The sequence below is a fragment of the Salmo salar genome, chromosome 16 (genome assembly GCF_965601325.2).
Source record: "Salmo salar chromosome 16, fSalSal1, whole genome shotgun sequence".
Lineage (NCBI taxonomy): Eukaryota > Metazoa > Chordata > Actinopteri > Salmoniformes > Salmonidae > Salmo > Salmo salar.
In genome coordinates this window covers 60,583,412-60,593,053 of record NC_138306.1, presented here as the reverse complement: position 1 = coordinate 60,593,053, position 9,642 = coordinate 60,583,412, and positions in this window count along the sequence as shown.

The window sequence follows — 9,642 nt, the reverse complement described above, 5'->3', positions numbered from 1 at the left end:
AAAGAAAAAGTATTTCTGTCTGCTCTGTTCTGGTTTTAAAACATCAGCTATTCTGAGCATCTCCGGTTACTGTAGGCTATTTCAATCTCTTCATCATGACAAGATCAAAATGCATCAAACGGACGAGATACATCACAACCAGTTTGTCTCTTTTTTTATTTCTGCAGGAAACACACAGTATCTGTCTATAACAAAGATCATTATTGTTGCAAGAAACACAGTATTTGTCTATAACAAAGATCATTATCGCTGCACGAAACACAGTATCTGTCTATAACAAAGGTCATTATCGCTGCGAGAAACACAGTATCTGTCTATAACAAAGATCATTATCGCTGCAAGAAACACAGTATCTGTCTATAACAAAGATCATTATCGCTGCACGAAACACAGTATCTTTTATATAACCAAGATCCATAATTATCAGGGAGTGCCGTGTGTAGAGAGAAGTAGGAAGTGAGGTAGGAGGGGTACTGTAGGTACCAGGCCATTGTTAGAACAGGGATGGTCAATGTGATCCAAACAACAGTAAGCAACACTATCATTATGCCCACACTCTGGTATTCACTTAAAGAGGCAATCTGCCGTTGCTTCATCCATACCCATTCATTCTGGACGAATAAACGCCTCGTGCTGTCTTACCCCATCAGAACCCAAAATATTCGAGCTCTATTCAATCAGATCTGCTTTAGCCCACGTCTACATCAGAGGAGGCTGGTGAGGGGAGGACGGCTCATAATAATGGCTGGAATGGAGCGAATCAAATCAAATAGTTATTTGTCTCATGCGGTGGATACATGTGTAGACCTCACAGTGAAATGCTTACAAGCTCCTTAACCAACAGTGCAGTTTTAAAGAAAAAAATAGCCAAACACGTGTTTGATACCATTAAAGAGCATGGCGCTGACAGATGGCCGCCTCGCTTCGAGTTCTTAGGGAACTATGCAGTATTTTTAGATATTATTTCTTACATTGTTACCCCAGGAAATCTTAAGTCTTATTACATACAGCCGGGAAGAATTATTGAATAAAAGCGCAACATCAAATTACCAACATTACGACCAGGAATGCGACTTTCCCGAAGTGGATCTTCTGTTCGCACCACCACCCAGGACAATGGAGCTAATTCCAGTAGGCGATCCAAAACAACGACGTCGCAGAAGTGGTTAACGACTCATGGTGTAATCATAACAACATACAGGAACTCAAGTCCTTCTGCTCACCCAATCTAGAATTCCTTACAATCAAGTGGCAGCCATTTTAACTACCAAGAGAATTCTCAACAGTTATAGTCACAGCTGTAGCAGACACCAAGACTCAAGCAGACACCAAGATGGCCATCAAGGAACTTCACTGGACTATATGCAAACTGGAAACCATACATCCTGAGGCTGCATTTATTGTAGCTGGGGATTTTAACAAAGCAAATTTGAGAACAAGTCTACCTAAATTCTATCAGCATATTGATTGTACGACACGGAGGGCTAACACTATCGATCACTGCTACTCTAACTTCCGAGATGCATACAAAGCCCTCCCATGCCCTCCCTTCGCCAAATCTGACCACGATGCCATCTTGCTCGTTCCAGTCTTATAGGCATAAACTCAAACAGGATGTACCAGTGACGAGAACCATTCAACGCTGGTCCGACCAATCGGAAGCCACGCTTCAAGATTGTTTTGATCACGCGGACTGGAATATGTTCCGGTCAGCCTCAGAGAACATCATTAACCTACACGCTGACTCGGTGAGTGTGTTTATAAAGAAGTGTGTTGGAGATGTTGTTCCCACTGTGACTATTAAAACCTACCCTAACCAGAAACCGTGGATGGATGGCGGCATTCGCACAAAACTGAATGCGCGAACCACCGCATTTAACCATGGAAAGAGGTCTGGGAATACAGTGCCTTGCAAAAGTATTCACCCCCTTGGCGTTTTTCCTATTTTGTTGCGTTACAACCTGTAATTTAAATTGATTTTTATTTGGATTTCATGTAATGGACATAAACAAGATAGTCCAAATTGGTGAAGTGAAATGAAAAAAATTACTTGTTTTGAAAAAATTCTAAAAATGTAAAACGGAAAAGTGGTATTCACCCCCTTTGCTATGATGAAGCCCCTAAATAAGATCTGGTGCAACCAATTACCTTCAGTCACATAATTAGTTAAATAAAGTCCACCTATGTGCAATCTAAGTGTCACCTGATCTCAGTATATATACACCAGTTCTGAAAGGGCCCAGAGTCTGCAACACCACTAAGCAAGGGGAACCACCAAGCAAGCGGCATCATGAAGACCAACGAGGGCATTAATCAGAGGGGAAGAGTGGCCAGACAAAATCAATTGCTTAAAGAAAAAATTTGCAAACACGTCTGGTGTTCGCCAAAAGGCATGTGGGAGACTCCCCAAACATATGGAAGAAGGTACTCTAGTCAGATGAGACAAAAATGTAGCTTTTTGGCCATCAAGGAAAACACTATGTCTGGCACAAACCTCTTATCACCCCGAGAACACCATCCCCACAGTGAAGCATGGTGGTGGCAGCATCATGCTGTGGGGATGTTTTTCATGGGCAGGGACTGGGAAACTGGTCAGAATTGAAGGAATGATGGACGACGCTAAATAAAGGGAAATTCTTGAGGGAAACCTGTTTCAGTCTTCCAGAGATTTGAGACTGGGACGGAGGTTCACTTTCCAGCAGGACAATGACCCTAAGCATACTTCTAAAGCAACACTCGAGTGGTTTAAGGGGAAACATTTAAATGTCTTGGAATGGCCTAGTCCAAGCCCAGACCTCAATCCAATTGAGAATCTGTGGTATGACTTAAAACCTCTTACATCTAGACGTTCCGCTAGCGGAACACCTGCTCCAATATCCAATGATAGGCGTGGCGCGAATTACAAATTCCTCAAAAATACAAAAACTTCAATTTTTCAAACATATGACTATTTCACAGCATTTTAAAGATAAGACTCTCCTTTATTTAACCACACTGTCCGATTTCAAAAAGGCTTTACAGCGAAAGCAAAACATTAGATTATGTCAGCAGAGTACCAAGCCAGAAATAATCAGACACCCATTTTTCAAGCTAGCATATAATGTCACAAAAACCCAGAAGACAGCTAAATGCAGCACTAACCTTTGATGATCTTCATCAGATGACAACCCTAGGACATTATGTTATACAATACATGCATGTTTTGTTCAATCAAGTTCATATTTATATCAAAAACCAGCTTTTTACATTAGCATGTGACTAGCATGTGACTAGCATTCCCACCGAACACTGCCGGTGAATTTACTAAATTACTCACGATAAACGTTCACAAAAAGCATAACAATTATTTTAAGAATTATAGATACAGAACTCCTCTATGCACTCGATATGTCCGATTTTAAAATAGCTTTTTGGTGAAAGCACATTTTGCAATATTCTAAGTACATAGCCCAGGCATCACGGGCTAGCTATTTAGACACCCGGCAAGTTTAGCACTCACCAATATCAGATTTACTATTATAAAAGATTGATTACCTTTTGTTGTCTTCGTCAGAATGCACTCCCAGGACTGCTACTTCAATAACAAATGTTGGTTTGGTCCAAAATAATCCATCGTTATATCCGAATAGCGGCGTTTTGTTCGTGCGTCCCAGACACTATCTGAAATGGTAAATCAGGGTCGTGCGCATGGCGCAATTCGTGACAAAAAAAATCTAAATATTCCATTACCGTACTTCGAAGCATGTCAACCGCTGTTTAAAATCCATTTTTATGCCATTTTTCTCGTAAAAAAGCGATAATATTCCGACCGGGAATCTCCTTTTAGCTAAACAGAGGAAAGTAAACAAAGCTTTCGGTCGACGTGGGCACGAGCCTGAGTCTCACAGTACTGTAACCAGCCACTACCCAAACGCGCTACTTTTTTTCAGCCAGAGCCTGCAAAGCCACGATTCAGCTTTTTACCGCCTTCTGAGACCCTATGGCAGCCGTAGGAAGTGTCACGGGACAGCTAAGATCCTCACTCTTCAATAAACAGAGACAAGAAGAACGACACCTTGTCAGACAGGCCACTTCCTGCATGAAACCTTGTCAGGTTTTTGCCTGCCAAATGAGTTCTGTTATACTCACAGACACCATTCAAACAGTTTTAGAAACTTTAGAGTGTTTTCTATCCATATGTAATAAGTATATGCATATTCTAGTTACTGGGTAGGAGTGGTAACCAGATTAAATCGGGTACGTTTTTTATCCAGCCGTGAAAATACTGCCCCCTAGCCATAACAGGTTAAAGATTGCTGTACACCAGTGGAACCCATCCAACTTGAAGAAGCTGGAGCAGTTTTGCCTTGAAGAATGGGCAAAAATCCCAGTGGCTAAATGTGCCAAGCTTATAGAGACATACCCTAAGAGACTTGCAGCTGTAATTGCTGCAAAAGGTGGCTCTACAAAGTATTGACGTTGGGGGGGTGAATAGTTATGCACGCTCAAGTTTTCAGTTTCTTTGTTTTATTTTGAGTTTGTTTAACAATAAAAAAAAATTGCATCTTCAAAGTGGTAGGCATGTTGTGTAAATCAAATGATAGAAACCCCCTAAAAACCTATTTTAATTCCAGGTTGTAAGGCAACAAAATAGGAAAAATGCCAGTGGGGGTGAATACTTTCGCAAGGCACTGTATGTCTGAATATTAACAGTGTAGCTATTCCCTCCGCAAGGCAAGCAAAATGCCAGTACAGGGACAAGGTGGAGTCGCAATTCAACGGCTCAGACACGAGACATATGTGGCAGGGTCGACAGGAAATCACGGACTAGAAAAAGAACTCCAACCACATCATGGACACCGACGTTACACTTCCAGACAAACTAAACACCTAATTTGCCTGCTTTGAGGATAATACAGTGCCACCGTCGTGGCTCGCTAACAAGGACTGCCACCCCCCCCCTCCTTCTCCGTGGCTGACGTGAGTAAAATATTTAAACGTGTTAACCCTCGCAAGGCTGTTGGCGCAGACGGCATCCCTAGCCGTGTCCTCAAATAATGCGCAGACCAGCTGACTGGTGTGTTTACGGACATATTCAATCGCTCCCTATCCCAGTCTGTTGTCCCCACATGCTTCAAGATGGCTACCATTGTTCCTGTACCCAAGAAGGCAAAGATAACTGAACTAAATGACTACCGCCCCGTAGCACTCACTTCTGCCATCATGAAGGGCTTTGAGAGACTAATCAAGGATCATATCACCTCCACCTTACTGGCCACCCTAGACCCACTTCAGTTTGCATACCGCCCCAACAGGTCCACAGACGATGCAATTGCCATCACACTGCACACTGCCCTATCCCATCTGGACAAAAGGAATACCTATGTAAGAATGCTGTTCATTGACTACAGCTCAGCATTCAACACCATAGTACCCTCCAAGCTTGAGGCCCTGGGTCTCAACCCTGCCCTGTACAATTGGGCCCTGGACATTCTGACGGGCCGCCACCAGGTGGTGAAGGTAAGAAACAACATCTCCACTTCACTGTCCCTCAACACTGGGATGCCACAAGGGTGCGTGCTCAGCCCCCTCCTGTACTCCCAGTACACCCACGACTGCGTGGCCATGCACGCCTCCAGCTCAATCATTAAGTTAGATACAACAGTAGTGGGCTTGATTACCAACAATGACGAGACAGCCTACAGGGAGGAGGTGAGTGCACTTGGAGTGTGGTGTCAGGAGAATAACCTCTCACTCAACGTCAACAAAACAAAGGAGATGATCGTGGACTTCAGGAAACAGCAGAGGGAGCACCCCCATATCCACATCGACGGGACAGCAGTGGAGAAGGTGGAAGGTTTCTCGGTGTACACATCACAGACAAACTGAAATGGTCCACCCACACAGACAGCGTGGTGAAGAAGGTGCAACAACACCTCTTCAACCTCAGGAGGCTGAAGAAATTTGGCATGTCACCCAAAACCCTGACAAACTTTTACAGATGCACAATCGAGAGCATCCTGTCTGGCTGTATCACAGCCTGGTACGGCAACTGCACCGCCCTCAACTGCAAGGCTCTCCAGAGGGTAGTGAGGTCTGCACAACGGAAAACTACCTGCCCTCCAGGACACCTACAGCACCTGATGTCACAGGAAGGCCAAAAAGATCATCAAGGACATCAACCACCCGAGCCACTGCCTGTTCACCCCGCTATCATCCAGAAGGCAAAGTCCGTACATGTTTATCAAAGCTGGGACCGAGAGACTGAAAAACAGCTTCTATCTCATGGCCTGCTAAACAGCAATCACTAACTCAGAGACCCAATCACTGGTGTCACGGCTCCTCCTCTGCAGTGCAGGGGCGGTTCCTCCTGCAGGCAGAGGAGGGTCATTAGTGATTGGAGCCACCTGGGCTCAGGGTATTTAACCAACTGCTCCACTAACCTCTCTGTCTCCTGGCTTGCTCTCTCTCTCTCCCTGCTCCTCCAGGTATGATCCTGTTTTGTTTGTGCCTTTGTTGGTTTATTTAGTTCCATTCAGTCATGTTTACACACACATTCACGCATCCATACACCTTACATACACCTTACACTATGACATGTCCACACCTCATTCCTTTTTCTTTGTTTAGAGTTAATAGTTTTGTGTTACAATAAAGAACCTTTTGAATTGGCCTATACCTGTTGTTGATGTCCCCTCATTTTTGCCACAGGCTGAGCCGGCCTGTGACAAGTGGGGGCTCATCCATAAGTTAAGGTTAGTTGTACTTATAGTTATAGTTGGGTTAGTTTAGTTCAGATTGCCAAGTTGTTGTTTGAGGGATGTTTTGGTTTGGCCAATATTGTTGGAGAGAGCATTGAGAGCCATGTGTTCTTTTGGTTCAGTTAGCTTGGTAGCTGAATTTGGTTAGCAATTCACTCTGGGTTTTTGTTCAAGTGGGAGTCCTCTCCTGTTCAGGCTTATCAGCGAGTGTCAATAGGAGGCTCGTGGTGTTTTAGGTGGCAGTGAACGTGGGTAGAGCTTCCCTTTTCCTTTTCCCCTACATCGGCTCGGGAGCACCTTCGTGGTTATGGGGGGGCCGCCAGTTTCTGGTTGTCTTTTCCACTCCACTGGTTTTGTGTACATAAAACCCCACCACATGTGACTGCACGAAGACCAGGGCCAGTTAGTTAGTTGTTTTTGGAGGATAGTGGGGTGTGGCTTCTGTCCTTGAACCCAGACTAACAGCAGGTGAGTTGTGTAATTTTTCTTATTGAGCATTTAGTTGTATTGTATAATAGTTGTATTGGTTGAGGAAAATGTCTTCCATTCTGAGTAGTTTCGTTCAAGCTCCTTCAGAGGTAGCCTTAGAGTTGTGTACTAAGAAGCAGTTAATTGAAATTGCTGAACATTATCAGATTGAGATTGTTGCTAAAAAAATTTGACTATTAAAGCAGGGTCTTATGGAAATAGGTGTTTTTTTTCGGGTCAATCTGCTAGTAGTGAAGGTACAAGTTCAGTCTAGTACTTCATTAACTTTTGAGCGGGAGCTGTTAGAGCGATTGCGACATGCTAATAGACCAGAAGGACTACCACAGTTTGATGTTGCACAGAATCTTCGTTTGTTGCCTAAATTTGATGAGTCAGATACATACTTTACTTTATTTGAGCGTATTGCGGAAGCTAGAGCTTGGTCTGATTTGGACATGACTATGTTGTTGCAATGTGTACTTACAGGTAAACCACGTGAGGCTTTTGCAGCACTGAGTGTAGCTGACAGTAAAGTGTATGCTAAAGTTAAATCAGCAGTTCTGAAGGTCTACGAACTTGTGCCGGAGGCATATCGTCAACGTTTTCATTACAGGAAAAAGTTAGATTCACAAACCTATTCTGAGTTTGTTCATGATTTGACTTCTGCATTTAATCGTTGGTGTACAGCTTCAGAAGTTAGTACTTTTGAGGATCTGTCTAATTTGATTGTGTTAGAACAGTTCAAAAATTCTGTCTGACCAGGTTGCTACATACATGAATGAACGTAAAGTTAAGTCTCCAAGTGATGCAGCAGTAGTTGCAGATGAGTACAGGCTAACACATAAAAGCCATTTTGAGTCAAACAGTGACATGTACCATAAAAATAACTTTACTTCTAGGAATAGTAGGTCAACTTTTTCTGGAGCTTCTTTCTAAAGGCCTCAGCAGAAGTTTGGGTCTGGAGGACTTAAAGCACCGGTGAATGCTAATACCTGTCGCTACTGTTTAGTTGAAGGACATTGGAAGAAAGACTGTCCTGTACTTAAACTAAAAAGTCAGGTCAAGTTAAACCTGCTGTGATGGCAGCTCATGTTACAGCCTCTGACCACCAGGGTGAGCTTTTTCAGCCACTAGTTGAGTTTGATTCTCAGTCTTCCCACTGTGATTTTTCAGCCTTTATTTCAGATGGTGTAGTATCCCTGGTAGATGGCAAACAAAATGTTTCGATCAAGATCTTAAGAGACACTGGAGCTTTAGATTATTTTATTCTGGAATCTGTTTTGCCGTTCTCTAAGGAGTCTGATACTGGCAGATGTGTAATGGTACGTGGTATGGGTTTAGTTCCATTCTCTTCTCCTTTACATGAAGTTACCTTAAAATGTGGTCTGGTAGAGGGTGATGTAGATGTTGGGGTTAGACCCCAGTTGCCAGTAGAGGGAGTCCACATGATTTTGGGGAATGATTTGGCAGGTAGTAAGGTGTGGGCAGATGGAAAAGTAAACATCTTTACGAAGCAACCTTCAGTGTCCCCAGCAAGGGTATCTCCAGATAGCAACTGTGTTTCTCCTGAGATATTTCCAGTTTGTGCTGTTACCTGCACTGCCTCTCGTAATAAGGTTGAGAGTAAGCCAGAACGTTTTGAGTTGCCAGTCAAACTCCAGACAGAACAGTTGACTAGTTCTAGAGATTCATTGATTTGCTGAGCAAAAGGCTGATACTACTTTGGATGATCTGTTTGAGAAAGTTGTTCCTGATTCAATGGTGAGGAATAGTGCTCAGTGTTATTTTCTTCTTGATGGGCTGTTGGTTAGGAAATGGGTTCCACACTATGATCAGGGTCTAGGAGAACCAGTCTTTCAAATAGTTGTACCTACTACTTTGCAAAATAAAGTGTTGCAAACTTCACATGGTGACGTGGCAGGTCATATGGGTGTTCGTAAAACTTATGATCGGATACTTCGTTATTTTTTTCTGGCCACGTTTAAAGATGTATCTCAGTTTATTAAAACTTGTGATGCGTGTCAGCAAGCCGAACCAGGTTGTAAAGCCAGCAACTTTGTATCCAATACCAGCCGTAGGGCAACCTTTTGAGCATCTTATTATCGATTGTGTTGGGTCCAAGTCAGGTCATAGCTACTTATTAACTGTTGTGTCAAGCAACTAGATATCCTGCAGCTTTTCCCTTGCGTACCATAACTTCAAAATCAGTAGTTAAAGCGTTAACTCAATTTATTTCAACATTTGGGATTCCAAAAATCATCCAGTCAGATCAGGGATCTAACTTTACCTCCCATTTATTTGTTCAGGTTCTCAAACAGCTTAAAGTTAAACACAATAAGTCTACTGCGTACCATGCTCAGAGTCAGGGAGCTTTGGAACGTTTTCATCAAACTTTAAAATCCTTGTTTCGTGCATACTGTATAGAACTGTCTGC